This window comes from Haliotis cracherodii, unplaced genomic scaffold, assembly GCF_022045235.1.
Source record: "Haliotis cracherodii isolate W230 unplaced genomic scaffold, xgHalCrac1.p SCAF_25, whole genome shotgun sequence".
NCBI classification, from domain to species: Eukaryota; Metazoa; Mollusca; class Gastropoda; order Lepetellida; family Haliotidae; genus Haliotis; species Haliotis cracherodii.
The window spans coordinates 2,719,536-2,740,417 of NW_027266281.1; the positions used below are offsets into that span (position 1 = coordinate 2,719,536).

Sequence of the window (20,882 nt, forward strand, 5' to 3'; positions counted from 1 at the left end):
GAAATCGTGATTCATCACTAAACAACACTCGTCACCAGTTTCTCAAATTCCAAGGCTGTGAGGTATGGCACCAACGCAAGCGTCGCTGTCGATGGATCTGTTGCAAAACAGGGACGATAAGGGCCTTCTGGATCTTATTCCAGCCTCGGTTCCTCAGTCTGGTCCGATATCCTCCTTAAACCAGGGATGCGTCCTGCCGTCTCCGTAAAAGTGTGCCGTCTCCGTAGCTGTAGCATTGCGATGACGTAGGTGGAACAGTCGAATGTAGCAATCCTGTGCAGGGGTGGTAACTCTCGGTCGGATGGTCTGCAAAGGAACTGAACTGTGTGAATCGGTCACAAAGGCGACAAATGGTGCTGTGGTGGACGTTGAATTGGTGTGCAACAGACGACTGCGATTCCTCCTCTTTGGATACGTCCTATGGCGATGTTCAGATTGGCGGCGCTGAGTCTCTGCATTTTAGAACTGGGAAAATGTTAACAATTGCATGACAAATTTTTCGCTTCTGCTTGCCTTTTTATAGCCACTGCCACGAGTTACGAATGCCATAACATGCAAATGCATTTTGCTTTGATGTTTTCCTCCATGACATTGTTGAAAAATGTGAAAACAATGCCGTTTAAAAGATTGCAAATCGACAATGGCTTTGTTTTGACACACCGTTTATCGAATATGAGGCCACCAATATTTTCCAATGAACATATATCAAATCTCTATACCAGATTTTTTGTGCAGTCAGATTCAATGAACTACATACTACCTGTGCCTTTCTTTTTTTGGAGTGTGTGTATAAATTTGAGATGAACAAGCTAAATCATCAAAAGTAATATTTTTTATAAGTAAAGGGCCCCTAGAAAAAAAGAAGATATCCGTGCCAACCGAGGATTAATATTCCACTGAAAAATAAATTGTTGTGAGAATTTAAGCTCTGATTGAAAATGCAGCAAAAGTGATGACCTGTTTATTAAAAAGCGCCAGAAATATAAACCTACCACGCGATTGTCTTCCAATTGCTTTTCATATAATGGCTGCTCCAAAACTTTTATATTGTTCATATGAATGGGGTTTTGAAAATTAGAAGTAATAGAAAAAATACCCTTAAAATTCTTGAAACTGACACAAACTGAGTTGCCAAAGTTGCATGCATAAAATATCACATTTTTTGTATCGCTACATTACATACTAAACAATGTTGGACTCACTGAAGTTTTACAAAAACCGTACATACACACTACCAATTTGCTAGTTTCAACTGTCGAAAAGACACTTAAGGATCCATTTATACAAAAGTCGAGGGAAAGTATGGAGTCGAGTCCAAAGGGTATATACTATAAACACTAAAAGTAAGTAAATTATCTGTTACTCCTAAATACTTCAAATCATAACTTGCCCATTGAGACTGGCAGAATATACCAAGAGAAGACGACTTTGTCAACTCAGTGATTCACTTTCTTCTCAGATGCGATTCTCTTCTCTAACATAAGAATTCCGTATATTCCAAACAATACTACAAGTGGTCAAATATTTTTAAACACTTCAGAACTGTATCACCTAGTAGGTTAAAAGATATAAGAAATTTGTCCAAATATATTTTATGTCTATGTAGAATAATTAGAAAGAACTGATGAACTTGTCACTCCTCATGTTGACATGTTTGGTATTTTGAGTCACCATTCCAAGATTGTTAGTTCTCCCTTTCCACGTGAATCGTGAATGTACAGACTCTGAGGTGCGCCGACTGTTGATAATTAGCATAACAAGCTCCATAAGTGATATCTGTACAGACTCTGAGGTGCGCCGACTGTTGATAGTTAGCATAGCAAGCTCCATAAGCAATATCTGTACAGACTTTGAGGTGCGCCGATTGTTGATAGTTAGCATAGCAAGCTCCATAAGTGATAACTGTACAGACTTTGAGGTGCGCCGATTGTTGATAGTTAGCAAAGCAAGCACCATAAGTGATATCTGTACAGACTTTGAGGTGCGCCGACTGTTGATAGTTAGCATAGCAAGCTCCATAAGCAATATCTGTACGTACTCTGAGGTGCGCCGATGATTGATAGCATAGCAAGCCCCAAAAGCGATAAGCGATAGTTGCTTCACTGATTTGCCAATCACTCAATCACCTGATATTTATACTACAAAAAAACATATTTACAATTTTTTTAACCTTTGAAAATATTTAGATGCATAACATTTGTGGAATGGCCATGACTTTTATGTATAATGGTTTATATGGTTTTCTGAACAGCATATTCTGTGTTTCAGCCTCGTGTGCTGCGAAACGACGCGAGAGGGCTCAACGTCTCCCAGTGACTACACAAAAGGTAGGTGGGGATACCCAGCAGGCAGAGAGCCAACTCCTAAATCCTTCATACAATTAACAAGCTGGTGTAAAGACCCGTCGTGGCTGCCTCTTGCATGCTATCGTATCTCAGTTGTGTAGATGGGTGCTCATGTTGTCAACAACAGGGCTGCCTCTTGCATGCTATCGTATCTCAGTTGTGTAGATGGGTGCTCATGTTGTCAACAACGGGGCTGCCTCTTGCATGTTATCGTATCTCAGTTGTGTAGATTGGGTGCTCATGTTGTCAACAACAGGGCTGCCTCTTGCATGCTATCGTATCTCAGTTGTGTAGATGGGTGCTCATGTTGTCAACAACAGGGCTGCCTCTTGCATGCTATCGTATCTCAGTTGTGTAGATGGGTGCTCATGTTGTCAACAACAGGGCTGCCTCTTGCATGCTATCGTATCTCAGTTGTGTAGATGGGTGCTCATGTTGTCTAATACAGGGCTGCCTCTTGCATGCTATCGTATATCAGTTGTGTAGATGGGTGCTCATGTTGTCAAAAACAGGGCTGCCTCTTGCATGCTATCGTATCTCAGTTGTGTAGATGGGTGCTCATGTTGTCAACAACGGGGCTGCCTCTTGCATGCTATCGTATCTCAGTTGTGTAGATGGGTGCTCATGTTGTCAAAAACAGGGCTGCCTCTTGCATGCTATCGTATCTCAGTTGTGTAGATGGGTGCTCATGTTGTCAACAACGGGGCTGCCTCTTGCATGCTATCGTATCTCAGTTGTGTAGATGGGTGCTCATGTTGTCAACAACGGGGCTGCCTCTTGCATGCTATCGTATCTCAGTTGTGTAGATTGGGTGCTCATGTTGTCAACAACAGGGCTGCCTGTAAAGATAATCGGGTGAGCTTGGATTCGAACCCACAATCATCGGTTTCTTGCGTGCCCAAGGGACGGAAATCTGCACAGCGAATCGCGGCGCCCTAGACGACAACCATGAGCATGTGTTTATGAATCACTATCAAATAGTAATGAAACAAGGTGTTCGCGAAAAGGTGAACGTATCCTGCCCCACCGGTGGCACTCGTCACAAACGCATGACAAGTCAGTTGTTTACCTGTAGCAACACATGGTACAAGTCAAAATGAGGAATTGCATCGGACATCATTTTTGTCACTGATGCGTCATATTTGGAAAGGTGTACTATAAAACGTTTTGAAAGCTTTACTGAGGCCTTGAATGTAGTTACATTGATAAAACAACGACTGATCAAGAAAAGTACCGGAAATGCGCGTTTTCTTAGCCTTGGGCGTATTACGGAATTACCAGATTTAAGCTGAGAAGCACAATATCTAAATTTAAGGGCAGGGCTTCGGAACCACAGATGATCAAAGCATGAAAGGAAGAATGACTGTCACATGTGAAATGAAACAATACTCATAAGTGAAATGAAAGAGCAACACTTTAACAAAAGAAATTGTTTTCTTTTTTCAAGGAGTGAATTAGTCATCTGTCAACAAAGTAACAAGAACCAAATAGCGCAATTATGAGTGTTTGTCACATGCGATAAAACAGTCCTACTGAGTATCTAGAATATCATCTGTATTAAGGGCCCAATGTGTCGTGTATACATGGAAACCTCTAACAATTGTGGTGCAATATTTGGTCAAATGTGCCATATAGGAGCGTGCTACAACAATTCTTGAAGATCTCCCGGTTTGGGAGATCAATCCATTTTACCATTTCATTTAAGCCCAAGGGCATAAACACGCTTTAATATTGTTATTTATATTCGAATAAATAACAAGGAGGCTTAAAACAGGCACTCCTAGTATAGATTCTAAGGGGTGTTTTTTTTCCAAAAGGACATTTCGAGTCTGATTCGCACGGTTGTTATTACAGCGAGGGGCTAGCCAAGTGGTCAAAACGTTTGCTCGTCTCGCCCAAGGCATACATGTAACTTCGATTCCCCACATGAGAAGAAAGCGTGGAACGTATTTCTGATGTCCTCCGACGTGCTACTGCTGGAATACTGCACATAATAAACGGCATAAAACCATACTCACTCACTCTTTCCCCGTAAGTTGGCATGTACTGTAACGCGTTTAACTCACTTGGTGACACGGGACCGTAGATGGAAAGTACCCTTTTCATCTGTGCAGATATTAAACACTGTGTGCTTAAAATCAAAATCATAACCGTCATCATGGCGTTAACATAGTGTGACTGACATTTAATACAATGCCACGGATGTCGAGATATTGTGAGATTAGTAAAGTAGTTTCCGACCTTTTTCTGTCTAGTTTAAACTTCAAACTTCATGACGGCGAATTTTGATATGCACCCTTGTCTCATACATGTAACTGTTTAAGTGTCAGGGAACCAAACTGAAAAATAAATCTGATTAGACTACTCATAAGGATTTACTTTTCCCTACCGTAGAGTTATTGGCGTAAGACTACTGACGTTTACTCCGCAAGAGAAGTTATTTTCAAGTATAGCATATTTCATCGAATGTGTGTCTTTGCGATTTGGCGGGCTCTTGAATCAAAAACTCTGTGCAGATTATTGTGCAGACAATTGTTGTATATATCATGGAACTGTTCTGGGTGAACAATACCTTCCAGATGACGCGCTGGTTTTCTTGGGGTATTAGTCATCAAAGAGGCAGAGTCACAGGAGACTAATCACAATTTTATTTACAAGAACAATTAACAATTTACAATATCTTAGAAATAACTGAGGGTGCCACAGAGAGTCGGTACACACTCTGGGCTGTGGGAGAGAGGTCTGCTTGGTAAGAGAGTCAAACCCCTTCTCTCTTCTCTCAATCTCTCTGGACCAAGGCTTATATAGCCAAGGTCACCTGACATTTAGTAAGTAATAAATATAAATGTAAACAGTAAATCATAAGTGACATACTTGCACATCCTGTTAAGGATGGCAGACAGTCGATGTACACAAAAATGGGGATTAACAAATAGGATTAGCATCTAATAAATAACAGCAATTAAATGTTTCAAGGCATATAGATGTCATGGCTCCAGGGTAATGAGCCTTTGCAATTAAATGTTCTTTAGACAATGGGTGTCGTAAATCAGTCACCATGACAACTTCCCTCTGTTACGTGAAGCTTGGAGCCATGACATCTATATGCACTCAATCAAGGATATATATTGTGTGACTGTTGAATATTGCAACCAGGTATGTTTAATCAAAGCCAGTATATTAATGCCAAAATGTGTCTTTCAAAAATTCAGTTTCATATATGTGCAATATACTCCAAATTACATCTTTAGTCAAGCTAGATCTTTGAAGTTATTGTGTAGTGAATCTTTGAAATGTCTCCAGGCCACGCTAGACATATAGATACAGCTAGGGCCCAGACAAACCTAAGCTGTAGGGTTATCGAGTCACACCTTCAAGCTCGACTCGTAATTTCAAAAATCTAAATGACAAAATTTGTAATTTGTTACAAGTTATTAATGTGCACAGTTTTGTACAAAATTGAATGTATTGTCTAGGACTTTGAATTCAGATTAGGGATATTCTTGGGTGAGCCACCCCCACACATATTTTTATTGTATGTCAGTAATTAGTAATTAACAGCACAGCAGTATTCAGCATTTCAGAGTTTTGATGTCGGAATTAAGGATTTTGTGTTTTCTTGGGCATCGCACCCACAATATCTGGGCAAGCTCCGTCAAAGGCACGGGAAGAGCACCCATTGTACTTAAAAGGGCAATAGTACCCACAAGTACCGTTTGAGTCACCCGGTAAAGCTAGACTCCTGGTTTCAAATTTCTTTATGCGAAATATTTGCTGAGATGTTTAATTTGTACTTTTTATGACATTACTCATTATCATTATTCGGTACTGAGTCGCACCGCCAAGCCAGACTCCTGAATTCAAAGAACCTTCTGTGATATATTTATTGAATCTGTGAAAAGCGGTAATTACCTTGTAGTGAAATTGCACATTATAAAGATCACTTGGTTAGTTTTCAAACTGGCACTAATTCAAATTGGCTAGATGATCACTTTCATACCGTCATTGCATAGATATATTTGTTGCATAAGGATTTCATATAACTGATTTTGATCACATTTGCATGGTTGTTTTCGTTGGTGAAAAAAACTCACACATATCAATTTGGACTCATATAAGCTTGGGGTCCAAGATCTGGACGCAATCAGGATTCAATCGACAAGAAACGGCAATGAACAATTTCTCCAAATCATGCCTGTTCACCACGAAAGCATCCCGATCCAAAGGACACTGTCCAGCCAACACAGGATTGTTACGATTTTGTTCCGATAGAGCAAAATCTGTCACGACAGAGTCACGGACTTTGGTACGAACGTATACGACTGCGTTCAGACAATCATATGACATATCAGATCACTGAGATTAGTAATCCGACATTTCCACTTTTCGTGTCGTAGCGCTGTCTGATGTCAAACGGGAGCCATAATCGGCACTGTGTAAACTGAGTGTGTGAGAGAGTGAGTGAGTGAGTGAGTGAGTGAGTGAGTGAGTTTCCAGTAAAATCACATCGGAGACTCGAGAAAAATGCTGCACACATTTTTCCCATGTAGGAAATCGCTCTAGGCGACCCAATCCTTTTCCGATTCCAGATGACAATGCTAACTTCAACTCCAATGTTGACCTAAATGCCTGGAATCATCATGAACGTTAAATGGATGCACAGATTAAACAGATTAAACACAAGGGCAGTGGATTTCTACTTGTTTCTTTTTTCATGCTACACTGTAGGACTTATACAAGACACGTGCACCCTCGCGCGCTCCACGCTATCACAAATTACAGTGTCACGTGGCTTCTATAACAAGTCTTTTTCATCAAAAGTATTTAGCTGGTGAGCATACCGTCGTTTATGTCGAACAAAAAAAATATTGTCTCCTGCAGACATTAGAGGGATAACTATCGTTGTAGCCGTAAACCAACTTGTCTATATGCCCCCCCCCCCCCCCCCCTCACTGTAATTGGTTGTTAAATGATATACATGCATGAACGGTGCATTCGCGTGGCGTGCATGGCTTCTTGCTGGATAAAGATAAACATTTTGACAGAACACAGCACAGAACACAGCACAGAGCGCGCAGATAACTTTACACAGCAAACAGCACATGATACATCACACAGAACACAGGAAACAACATAGAACACACAGCACGGAACACAGCACACAACACAGAACACGGCACACAGTATGGAACACAGAACACAGCCCAGAACATGACACACAGCACAAAACACACAGAACGCGTCACACAACACAGAACACAGCACATGACACTGAACACAGAACAGCACATAGCTCAGAACACATCGCGCAGCACAGAACAGAGAACACAGCACAGAACACTGAACACAGAACACAGAACATCACACAGCTCAGAACACAGCACACAAAACAGAACACAGCGCGCAGCACATCACACATAACACAGTAGAGAACACATCACACGGCCAAGACGCAGCACACAGCACAGAACACAGAACGCAGCACACATCACACATAAGACAGCACAGAAAATTGAACACAGAACACAGAACGCAGCACACATCACACAGCAGAGAACACATCACACGGCCAAGACGCAGCACACAGCACAGAACACAGAACACAGCACAGAACACATAACACAGCACAGAACAATGACACAGAACACAGAGCAGGACACAGAACAGAATACAGAACGCAGCACACATCACACAGCACAGAACATTTAACACAGCAGAAAACACATCACAGAACACATCACACAGCCAAGAACACAGCACACATCACAGAACACAGCACACAGAACACAACACATATCACATCACACAGCACATCACACAGCACTCAACACAGCACACAACACAGAACACATCTCACAGCCAGGAACACAGCACACATAACAGAACACAGCACACAGAACACAACACATATCACATCACACAGCACATCACACAGCACTCAACACAGCACACAACACAGAACACATCTCACAGCCAGGAACACAGCACACATAACAGAACACAGCACACAGAACACAGCACATATCACATCACACAGCACATCACACAGCACTCAACACAGCACACAACACAGAACACATCAGACAACACAAAACACAGCACACATAACAGAGAACACCCATCACAGATGGCAAACTCCTAGATGTCTGCGCCAGGTACATGTGGTCACACACACGCTGATGACACAACACAACACACAACGGAATACACACAACACCAAAAGACAGACTTCCAAAACATCAAGAAGAAAACGCAAATTCACAACATAACTTTGCCGTAAATCTTATCAGTATATAATAAAAAGAAGAAGAATAGTGACACGTGTTGAAAATCAGAGAATTATGTTCGACTGTGTTGTTTTTTGTTTCTCATACATTCCGGTGTCGATTATGAAAATTGCATGAAGATAACAGTTTAGGAATCGCCATTTCCTATTCATGAATACAAATTTACTTTTGGGGGCCTTTTTAGCACCTGATAACTGCATATCGTATACAATGCTCGACGAAGACATGTCTAAAGTCGCGCAAAAGTCGCAACATATAACTCTTAGCCAGAGGATCAACACGGCGCAAAGATATTTTGTAGATACATACCAACTGATGCAATGTAAGTACCTATACTGTCAGAAAGCGCACATACGTATCCCAGAAGGTAAACCGAATTGCAACTTCAGAATCAGGATATGAGAACATGGCATGAGTTTAAATATTTAGGTAATAATAAGTAAAACAGTAAAACAGAAAAACAAAAAATCAAAGCAAAACTAGCGACACGTTTTCACAACAATGACTACCTGAAACATTTGCTATTGTTTTCCCCGCCTCCGTGGTCCAGAGGTAAAGCGTTCGCCTGGAGAGCAGACGGTCCGAGGTTCGATCCCGACCGAGTCATACCAAAAGACGTTAAACGATGGTACTTGTTGTTACCCTGTCTCGCGCTCGGCATTAAGGGGCTTAAATAAGGACTGGTCGGCTCGGAGTCTGAGTGGGGTATTCATGTTAAACTGCAGCATGGTACCTCAGTGAGCTAGCACTATAAATTGGCATCATTCCGGACTAGTACAAGCTGCCACATAGCCACACAGACACACGTGCGTACACGTCGCTATATAAGTGCAATAACCTTGGACGCGACGTTAAACCCAATTTCACCTCAGTGGACACAATAGGTATTAGGTTGAAATAATCATAGTGGTATACATGATATATGTTTAAAGTGTGTTCAGAATGGAATGGTATAAAAACTGTTTTCTTGGCACATGAACATGTTTGCAACATATCTGCGCGTATTTTTTTGAGTGTGCATGTTTTATGTAACCTTGAATCATTCTTCTCTATAAGAGGTACCTCTCTCACGTTTAACGCACTGTCAGTGTACTGCTGTAGTCTGACACGTAAGTTAATCAGGCTGTCGAAAAAGTTGTTTTCCTTCCAACAGGAAACTTGGTCCACGTTTCCGGCATAGCGATCTGTAAGTAAGGGAAGGCAGCTATGTGATGTTTGCTGTGAGCCACTGAGAAGTGTCGGTAAGCGTGAAGCAAGTGTGATCGCGGGATTTTGGTTACATAGACTTGCGGCTAGTCTCCATCACCAGATTCCAAGGCTGCGGTCAGAGTTAACGCAACCCGCCCTTATCTCACCAGGTGTGATGCCCACTTCTTGGAAGAATTAAACCAATTTTGAAAATTTTTCTAGACTTTGTCAGATGTGCTAGCTGTACCCAAATGTCATGTAATTAGATCTATACAAAGTTTACCCTACTGCTTGTGTACGAAGATGAACCTCTATTGCCAGTGTCGTAACTTTAAGTATAATTCTAATTAATCAAACTGCACAGTTTCAGTGAGTGAGTGAGTGAGTTGGGTTTAACGCCGCTTTTAACAGTATTCCAGTTATATCACGGCGTGTCAGCTTAATGTGGGAGGAAAGCCCGAAATGATGCAGGTCTCAGCCGTTTACCACTTCGGTGAAACCCACGAGCAAGGGTATGGTGCTGACAAACTTAGAAATATAATTGGGGCGAACCGGGATTCGAACCCACAATCACAGGTTTCTGGCGTGTTCAAGGAACGCAACTCTGCACAGCGAATCGCGGCGCCTTAGACGACTGCCCCCTCTGCCTCTCTCTAGACTACACTGACAGTGCGGTTTATATAGGAAGGCTGTGACCCTCAAATCTTCAGGGGGGTCAAAACAAGTTCGTGGTACGATAAACCGGTCAACAACTGTCCGATTTATAACCGTCATCTGGTCATGAAATGACACTTGAACCTTTTAGGGGGGGTCGACACAAGTTCGTGGTACAGTACACGGGGAAACTCTTTGTCAACACTGTCCGATTTATGACCATCACCTGGTCACTGACCCCTTTCTTCTGCTCACCTCTACACAGCCTCTGGCCATACTGGATAGTGTTACATTCGCCCTTATCTTATTGAGAAATTTTCAGCATAAAATTTCTTAAAATAATTATGACAATCCGTAGATGCATGAATACCTCAAATGTATGTACAAGCCACAACAAGCCGTTGTTAATTAGAATATAGTTAATATGCATACATATATAAATTCACAAATAAAACACATTCAAAAACAGGGTACAATTCATCCTCGCACATCAAGAACCGAAGTGCAAACAGCTGCACCATGTTAAATCGTCTTTCATGCGTTGTGTATATTTTCACAGTCAACTTGTAAAGTTCTGTAGTATGGTGTTCTGATCGTATGCGACGACAACAGTTCATGTAGTTCTCTGTTGTCCGTACTCCTGTCCACGTGGGTCAGTCAACTCACGATGCCCTCGGGTACCCGCATCCAGCGTCGGGTAGATGCTCCGTATGGCGGGAGTTGGTCGAACTTCTTCTGCTGGATCGGAGTCCCTTTGTGTCAAGAGTGGCGCAGAGGGTAGAGTTCCTCTGTAGGCGCGACCTGCGCTCCCAGTGTCAACTGGCGCCATCTCAAACTCGGTTGTAGCCAAAACATTCCTCCTACTCATTCCTCGCTTGGCTAGCCAGGGTCTAATAAATCTTACATACAAGAGAATCCCCACAAGAATTCCCACTACAGTTAAGGTTATTCCCAAGAAATATTTCCAATGTGACATCCCCTCATCTTCACTTTCCACAACTGAATCTGTCGCTATCCGCAACTTCACTTTCCACAACTGAACCTGTCGCTATCCGCAACTTCACTTTCCACAACTGAACCTGTCGCTATCCGCAACTTCATTTTTGCACAACTGAGCCTGTCGCTATCCGCAACTTCACTTTCCACAACTGACCCATGGAACTCTACTTGTTTGTCATGCTTTCTGTAAGTTTCGGAAGACTTGCTTTCCTATCTTAACTGTACCAGCTACCACTGCTCGGGCTACCAGCTTAACGTATACAGAATGTTGTCCCCTCCTCCTCCTTCCAATCAGTGTCATCATGAGAAGGAGTGTTCAGTGTTTAAACCTCTGTTATGTGTTCCCCTGTGTGCCCCATAGTTCGTCCCATAAGTTCTGACTGTTTGGCAATCTCTTTAATCATATCAGTATGCTCTTGTCGCTACTCGCGACCAAATACTGATCATCACCATTATCATCTCAGTACACCCTTGACGAAATCCGCGATCAAGAACTGATCCTCATAACTGGATCCTTTATGTTTTTACAATCCCTAACTATATTAGCATACTTTTGACCGGACCTGGGCCACGTGTATGTCTTATCATTCATTTCCTGTTGTGTTCACAGTTTCCCTATTCTGTTCTTGATATGAACCTTGTTCTCCCGTTTTAGAGTTTCCCTCATCCCATAATTTGTTTAAAACTTCCTTAATAATCCGGAATATACTTAAGCATACCTCTGTACATGTTTGATCACTTCCACCACTAGTTTTACTTTATCTAGACCAAACATTACTCAGTCTTTGCCAACGCTTAACACATGGCTGGATCTCCTTCAAATGAAAGGAATAAATTAGCGATACCTTGAGCACCTACGACTATTGCCAAGGTTACAATCTGCCTTGTTGCTTGATCATGGTCTTGTAGATACCCATGGCTAAAATCGCTAACTGTCCCTGAGCTTGATTGATACGCCACCAGTTTTATTCTTTCTTGATCTGCATTAGTTAATACAGCATATTTTTCTATACTTTTCAGCCATTCCTTAAATTTTGTTGGTTCCCCCTCAAAAGTTTTAATAACTTGCGCTATTCCCTGTGCTCCTAAGGTTGTTGAAAGATTAGCTAAGTGTCCTGTCAAAAATTCTCCCAATTCCTGGCCAGCCATAACGAAAAATGAAACAGAAGAAATCCGAGCTACTTACCCAAGCTGGTCTGAGCGTCAATCTTCACTTGTCCCAGGCTGTTCCTTTGTTTTGAGAGGGGTCCGGGTCACGGCACCAAAGAAGAACCCCAACGTGCTCTATATGTAGCACAACAGACAAACACGGTCTTCGGTTTCAGCAGGTGTTTTTAATAACAAGGACCAATTTTATACGCTGTTACAATGAATACTTAACAAGGGCGTGGCAGAGACTGAGAGAGAGGCTATGGGCTGTTTCAGGCGTGACCCAGTGTGACCAGACCTCGTCCCAGTGTGCTGGCCTTCTGAGCTGTGACTTGACTGTTAGCTTGGCTCGTGTTCTTCTGCCGTTTTCTTCTGGACTGCTCTGTCGGTCTGGTCCTGGTCAGTGTTCAGCGCCCTTCTCTGCCTCTCTCTGCCTCTCTCTGCCTCCCTCCGCCTCTCTCTGCCTCTCTCTGCCTCTCTCTAGACTACACTGACAGTGCGGTTTATATAGGAAGGCTGTGACCCTCAAATCTTCAGGGGGGTCAAAACAAGTTCGTGGTACGATAAACCGGTCAACAACTGTCCGATTTATAACCGTCATCTGGTCATGAAATGACACTTGAACCTTTTAGGGGGGGTCGACACAAGTTCGTGGTACAGTACACGGGGAAACTCTTTGTCAACACTGTCCGATTTATGACCATCACCTGGTCACTGACCCCTTTCTTCTGCTCACCTCTACACAGCCTCTGGCCATACTGGATAGTGTTACACTAGTAATATGCTTTCACAGCAATGACTTCCTGAAACATTTGTTATTGTTTTCAAGGAACAAGAGGTATTAGGTGGACACAATCATAGTGGTATACGTGGTTCATGTTCAAGTGCTTTCAGAATGGAATGGCATAAAACCTGTTGTGTTGTGAGGTGATGAGCAACACGTTCAAGCAGTGCAGCACCGTGGCAGCCTGGGCTATAAATAGAAACACTGGTTTCGTATTCCAATGGATGGCATGACCAGTGTTGACACAAAAGTTCATGAGACCTAACCATCAAAGCATGAAACAAATAATTCACTGAGGAAACAAGAGGTCGTGTATGAATTTATGTCAAACACGTTAATCTAAACCATGGTAGTATTAAACTTATATCAGAATTGACAGTCAATAGTATGCCCACTTACGTCTGGTGACCTCACCAGCGTGGAGTCCAGAGAGCTGCTCCTCCATTGTTCTGTGTATATGACGACAGCTACTCCAATTATTTGCAATTGTTCTGTGCATATGACGATAGCTACTCCAGTGTTTTGCTATGTTCTGTGTATATGACGACAGCTACTCCATTGATTTGCCAATGTTCTGTGTATATGACGACAGCTACTCCAATGATTTGCCATTGTTCAGTGTATATGACGACAGCTACTCCAATGATTTGCCAATGTTCTGTGTATATGACGACAGCTACTCGAATGATTTGCCATTGTTCTGTGTATATGACGACAGCTAAACGCATGATTTGCCATTGTTCAGTGTATATGACGACAGCTACTCCAATGATTTGCCAATGTTCTGTGTATATGACGACAGCTACTCCAATGATTTGCCATTGTTGTGTGTATATAACGACAGCTAAACGCATGATTTACCATTGTTCTGTGTATATGACGACAGCTACTCCAATGATTTGCCAATGTTCTGTGTATATGACGACAGCTACTCCAATGATTTGCCATTGTTGTGTGTATATAACAACAGCTAAACGCATGATTTGCCATTGTTCTGTGTATATGACGACAGCTACTCCAATGATTTGCCATTGTTGTGTGTATATAACGACAGCTAAACGCATGATTTACCATTGTTCTGTGCATATGACGACAGCTAAACGCATGATTTACCATTGTTCTGTGTATATGACGACAGCTACTCCAATGATTTGCCATTGTTCTGTGTATATGACGACAGCTACTCCAATGATTTGCCATTGTTCAGTGTATATGACGACAGCTACTCCAATGATTTGCCATTGTTGTGTGTATATAACAACAGCTAAACGCATGATTTACCATTGTTCTGTGTATATGACGACAGCTACTCCAATGATTTGCCATTGTTGTGTGTATATAACAACAGCTAAACGCATGATTTGCCATTGTTCTGTGTATATGACGACAGCTACTCCAATGATTTGCCATTGTTGTGTGTATATAACGACAGCTAAACGCATGATTTACCATTGTTCTGTGCATATGACGACAGCTAAACGCATGATTTACCATTGTTCTGTGTATATGACGACAGCTACTCCAATGATTTGCCATTGTTCTGTGTATATGACGACAGCTACTCCAATGATTTGCCATTGTTCAGTGTATATGACGACAGCTACTCCAATGATTTGCCATTGTTCAGTGTATATGACGACAGCTACTCCAATGATTTGCCATTGTTCTGTGTATATGACGACAGCTACTCCAATGATTTGCCATTGTTCAGTGTATATGACGACAGCTACTCCAATGATTTGCCATTGTTCAGTGTATATGACGACAGCTACTCCAATGATTTGCCAATGTTCTGTGTATATGACGACAGCTACTCGAATGATTTGCCATTGTTCTGTGTATATGACGACAGCTAAACGCATGATTTGCCATTGTTCAGTGTATATGACGACAGCTACTCCAATGATTTGCCAATGTTCTGTGTATATGACGACAGCTACTCGAATGATTTGCCATTGTTCTGTGTATATGACGACAGCTAAACGCATGATTTGCCATTGTTCAGTGTATATGACGACAGCTACTCCAATGATTTGCCATTGTTCAGTGTATATGACGACAGCTACTCCAATGATTTGCCAATGTTCTGTGTATATGACGACAGCTACTCGAATGATTTGCCATTGTTCTGTGTATATGACGACAGCTAAACGCATGATTTGCCATTGTTCAGTGTATATGACGACAGCTACTCCAATGATTTGCCAATGTTCTGTGTATATGACGACAGCTACTCCAATGATTTGCCATTGTTGTGTGTATATAACGACAGCTAAACGCATGATTTGCCATTGTTCAGTGTATATGACGACAGCTACTCCAATGATTTGCAATTGTTCTGTGCATATGACGACAGCTACTTCAGTGTTTTGCCATTGTTCTATGTATATGACGACAGCTACTCCAATGTTTTGCAATTGTTCTGTGCATATGACGACAGCTACTCCAGTGTTTTGCAATTGTTCTGTGCATATGACGACAGCTACTTCAGTGTTTTGCCATTGTTCTGTGTATACGACGACAATTACTCCAATGTCTTGTTTTGTTCTCGCTCTCGTTTTCTTTGACATTGGAGGAGCACAATATCCCCATCACTAGTTTTTTCCTGTGCTAATGTATCACACTACAGAAGTCATCGGCTTCACCAGTAATGACGTCAAAGGGCTTTTGAAAGGAATATTGCTGTTGTTGCTGATTAACTCATGTGTCTCGAACAACAGTAGTTGGAGTGAGTGAGTGTTCTTTTGCGATGCTTTAGCAGTATTCCAACAATATCACGGCAGGAGACACCAGTACTGGGCTTCACACATTGTACCCATGTCGGGAATCGGCCCCGGGTCTTCGGTGTGACGAGCTAACATGTTAACCACTAGGCTACCTGACGGCCCCTAGTTGGAGGTCTAATCAGGAATGTGTGAGTGTTGTTGTTGTTGATGTCACATGTGTTTTATACAAGAGTAGTTCGGGGTTTAGCCAGGAGTGAGTGAGTGTTGTTGTTGATGTCATATGTGTCTCGAACTGCAGTAGTTAGGGGTTTAGCCAGGAGAAAGTGAGTGAGTGTTGTTGTTGATGTCAAATGTGTCTCGAACTGTAGTAGTTAGGGTCTAAGCCAGGAGTAAGTGAGTGAGTATTGTTGTTGATGTGAAATGTGTCTCGAACTGCAGTAGTTAGGGGTTTAGCCAGGAGTAAGTGAGTGAGTGTTGTTGTTGATGTCAAATTTGTCTCGAACTGCAGTAGTTAGGGGTTTAGCCAGGAGAAAGTGAGTGTTGTTGTTGATGTGAAATGTCTCTTGAACTGCAGTAGTTAGGGGTTTAGCCAGGAGTAAGTGAGTGAGTGTTGTTGTTGATGTCAAATTTGTCTCGAACTGCAGTAGTTGGGAGTTTAGCCAGGAGTAAGTGAGTGTTGTTGTTGATGTGAAATGTGTCTCGAACTGCAGTAGTTAGGGGTTTAGCCAGGAGAAAGTGAGTGTTGTTGTTGATGTGAAATGTCTCTTGAACTGCAGTAGTTAGGGGTTTAGCCAGGAGTAAGTGAGTGAGTGTTGTTGTTGATGTCAAATTTGTCTCGAACTGCAGTAGTTGGGAGTTTAGCCAGGAGTAAGTGAGTGTTGTTGTTGATGTGAAATGTGTCTCGAACTGCAGTAGTTAGGGGTTGAGCCAGGAGTAAGTGAGTGTTGTTGTTGATGTGAAATGTGTCTCGAACTGCAGTAGTTAGGGGTTGAACCAGGAGTAAGTGAGTGAGTGTTGTTGTTGATGTGAAATGTGTCTCGAACTGCAGTAGTTAGGGGTTGAGCCAGGAGTAAGTGAGTGAGTGTTGTTGTTGATGTGAAATGTGTCTCGAACTGCAGTAGTTAGGGGTTTAGCCAGGAGTAAGTGAGTGAGTGTTGTTGTTGATGTGAAATGTGTCTCGAACTGCAGTAGTTAGGGGTTGAGCCAGGAGTAAGTGAGTGTTGTTGTTGATGTCAAATGTGTCTCGAACTGCAGTAGTTGGGAGTTTAGCCAGGAGTAAGTGAGTGTTGTTGTTGATGTGAAATGTGTCTCGAACTGCAGTAGTTAGGGGTTGAACCAGGAGTAAGTGAGTGAGTGTTGTTGTTGATGTCAAATGTGTCTTGATTGCAGTAGTTAGGGGTTGAGCCAGGAGTACGTGAGTTTGAGTTGTTGTTGATGTCAAATGTGTCTCGAATTGCAGTAGTTAGGGGTTTAGCCAGGAGAAAGTGAGTGATGTTGTTGTTGATGTCAAATTTGTCTCGAACTGCAGTAGTTAGGGGTTTAGCCAGGAGAAAGTGAGTGAGTGTTGTTGTTGATGTCAAATGTGTCTCGAACTGTAGTAGTTAGGGTCTAAGCCAGGAGTAAGTGAGTGAGTATTGTTGTTGATGTGAAATGTGTCTCGAACTGCAGTAGTTAGGGGTTTAGCCAGGAGTAAGTGAGTGAGTGTTGTTGTTGATGTCAAATTTGTCTCGAACTGCAGTAGTTAGGGGTTTAGCCAGGAGAAAGTGAGTGTTGTTGTTGATGTGAAATGTCTCTTGAACTGCAGTAGTTAGGGGTTTAGCCAGGAGTAAGTGAGTGAGTGTTGTTGTTGATGTCAAATTTGTCTCGAACTGCAGTAGTTGGGAGTTTAGCCAGGAGTAAGTGAGTGTTGTTGTTGATGTGAAATGTGTCTCGAACTGCAGTAGTTAGGGGTTTAGCCAGGAGAAAGTGAGTGTTGTTGTTGATGTGAAATGTCTCTTGAACTGCAGTAGTTAGGGGTTTAGCCAGGAGTAAGTGAGTGAGTGTTGTTGTTGATGTCAAATTTGTCTCGAACTGCAGTAGTTGGGAGTTTAGCCAGGAGTAAGTGAGTGTTGTTGTTGATGTGAAATGTGTCTCGAACTGCAGTAGTTAGGGGTTGAGCCAGGAGTAAGTGAGTGTTGTTGTTGATGTGAAATGTGTCTCGAACTGCAGTAGTTAGGGGTTGAACCAGGAGTAAGTGAGTGAGTGTTGTTGTTGATGTGAAATGTGTCTCGAACTGCAGTAGTTAGGGGTTGAGCCAGGAGTAAGTGAGTGAGTGTTGTTGTTGATGTGAAATGTGTCTCGAACTGCAGTAGTTAGGGGTTTAGCCAGGAGTAAGTGAGTGAGTGTTGTTGTTGATGTGAAATGTGTCTCGAACTGCAGTAGTTAGGGGTTGAGCCAGGAGTAAGTGAGTGTTGTTGTTGATGTCAAATGTGTCTCGAACTGCAGTAGTTGGGAGTTTAGCCAGGAGTAAGTGAGTGTTGTTGTTGATGTGAAATGTGTCTCGAACTGCAGTAGTTAGGGGTTGAACCAGGAGTAAGTGAGTGAGTGTTGTTGTTGATGTCAAATGTGTCTTGATTGCAGTAGTTAGGGGTTGAGCCAGGAGTACGTGAGTTTGAGTTGTTGTTGATGTCAAATGTGTCTCGAATTGCAGTAGTTAGGGGTTTAGCCAGGAGAAAGTGAGTGATGTTGTTGTTGATGTCAAATTTGTCTCGAACTGCAGTAGTTAGGGGTTTAGCCAGGAGTAAGTGAATTTGAGTTGTTGTTGATGTCAAATGTGTCTCGAACTGCAGTAGGTGGGGGGTCGAGCCAGGAGTAAGTGAGTGAGTGTTGTTGATGTCAAATGTGTCTGGAACTGCAGTAGTTAGGGGTTGAGCCAGGAGTACGTGAGTTTGCGTTGTTGTTGATGTCAAATGTGTCTCGAACTGCAGTAGTTAGGGGTTGAGCCAGGAGTAAGTGAGTGAGTGTTGTTGTTGATGTCAAATGTGTCTCGAACTGCAATAGTTGGGGGTTTAGCCAGGAGTAAATGAGTTTGAGTTGTTGTTGTTGATGTCAAATGTGCCTCATGCTCCAGTAGTTAGGGGCTTAGCCAGGAGTTAGTGAGCGAGTGTTGTTGTTGTTGATGTCAAATGTGTCTCGAACTGCAGTAGTTAGGGTTTTAGCCAGGAGTAAGTGAGTGAGTTTTGTTGTTGTTGATGTCAAATGTGTCTCGAACTGCAGTAGTTAGGGGTAGCTCAACAGGAGATGTCCTGGTTTATATGCATTAAACCTAATCCTAATGTTGCGCAAGTCAAATAAAAAGTGCCAACATTCAGTACCGAGTTTCGTACAGGTCACTCTGACATTGGCTAAATTTAATGTGAAGTCATCTGGTCGAAATCCATACTTTCCTGAAACCCCTGATGCCCATTAATGTTTCCACAAATAACTAATATGCAATTACCTAAATCTTAGTGTCCCAAAGTTCAAGCGGGTCAAGCTGACATGCAGATTACTGACGTCGATTATGCATGTATGTCTCGTCTAACAGATGTGTTAGTGTGGCGCTACAATGCCATGCTCCTTACAGCACAGATACAGTTTATTATTCTCTATACCTCCAACATGGGGCGACTAAATGTGACAGCAGCAGAGTATTGATGAGTAGAGTAAGAGATGACCTTTTTATTACAGCATTCTGTATATAGAGGATTAAAAACACAACCAGCATCCACATACAGGCTTTGTCTCAGAGAAGCTCTAAAGGCTCAAAGGCAAAACCTCAGTCTCTGATCATGAATGGAATCTAGTTTTTTTAAACTCACTCATTTGCTCGTTCGACATGAATTGTCTCAGTATCAGCCTGAAAGGTAGAATATGTCATTCGGATTGATTGTCAGCGTGACAGACGAAGCTACGACAGTTTGATCAGACTTGACCCATGTCAACTCAGTCCGACACAGAACAGATAAAGAGGTTGTGGCAGATTTGGCTACAGCAGCAGAAGAATTTAGAGTAAAAGTAAGCTGCCTGGCGACGGCAAAGCTGATGTTTCGTTCTTGTTTAGTTTAAGAATTTTGATTTCTGTTTGATAAACAGGGCAGAACTTGGAAAATGGTCATGTGTTGCCCATCACAGTTTGAATATTTCAAATCTTGATGACAGTCTGCACTTTTATTGTTGTCACCATAACGATGACAAACCATGGGATGTGTGCAGGTTTTCGAACCATGTCCACTTTTTTTTACATTTAAATCATCGGAGTGTATTGGGGACATACTTCTTCACTCCGATGTTGACATAACCAGCTTTAATTGAATTGGGAACAGGTCAACGGGCAAGTGAATAAATATGTGTTCGTTTGAACAGTAGTTGATTTATTATCCTTTCTGGTAAAACGTTTGACAGACTAAACTTGATTTTTGTCCCGGCACATTTCACCTGAAGAGCTCCACTGCGCAAACGTGTCACATTTTAACCTCCCCACAATGGCCATGAACAGATCTGGATATACCAATTTGATTGGTTCATGATCTGTAACTTCGATCACAAGGAATCAACATATGTATTAGCCTTATCAAACGAACTTGTATCCAAATGTCTTCGTTTAGAAACAGAATGATTGTTAGCCATGGTGAAAGAGGGAGGGGGATTTTGGGGGGTGGGGGATTGGATGAGTAAGGTATATGTGAGACTGCATGTGGCATAGAGACCTAGGTGTCTGCTACGGGTGGAT

The 20,882-nt window shown here is 42.2% G+C and overlaps 1 protein-coding gene across 1 annotated transcript in view; it reads left to right on the plus strand.

The window, feature by feature from the left end:
* Window positions 1-20,882, plus strand: part of LOC139472806 (uncharacterized) — a 112,682-nt gene that overhangs the window by 62,795 nt on the left and 29,005 nt on the right. Inside the window, exon 21 of the transcript XR_011653898.1 lies at window positions 2,269-2,327. The gene's annotated coding sequence lies outside the window, so the exon portion shown is untranslated. The remainder of the gene's footprint in view (window positions 1-2,268; window positions 2,328-20,882) is intronic.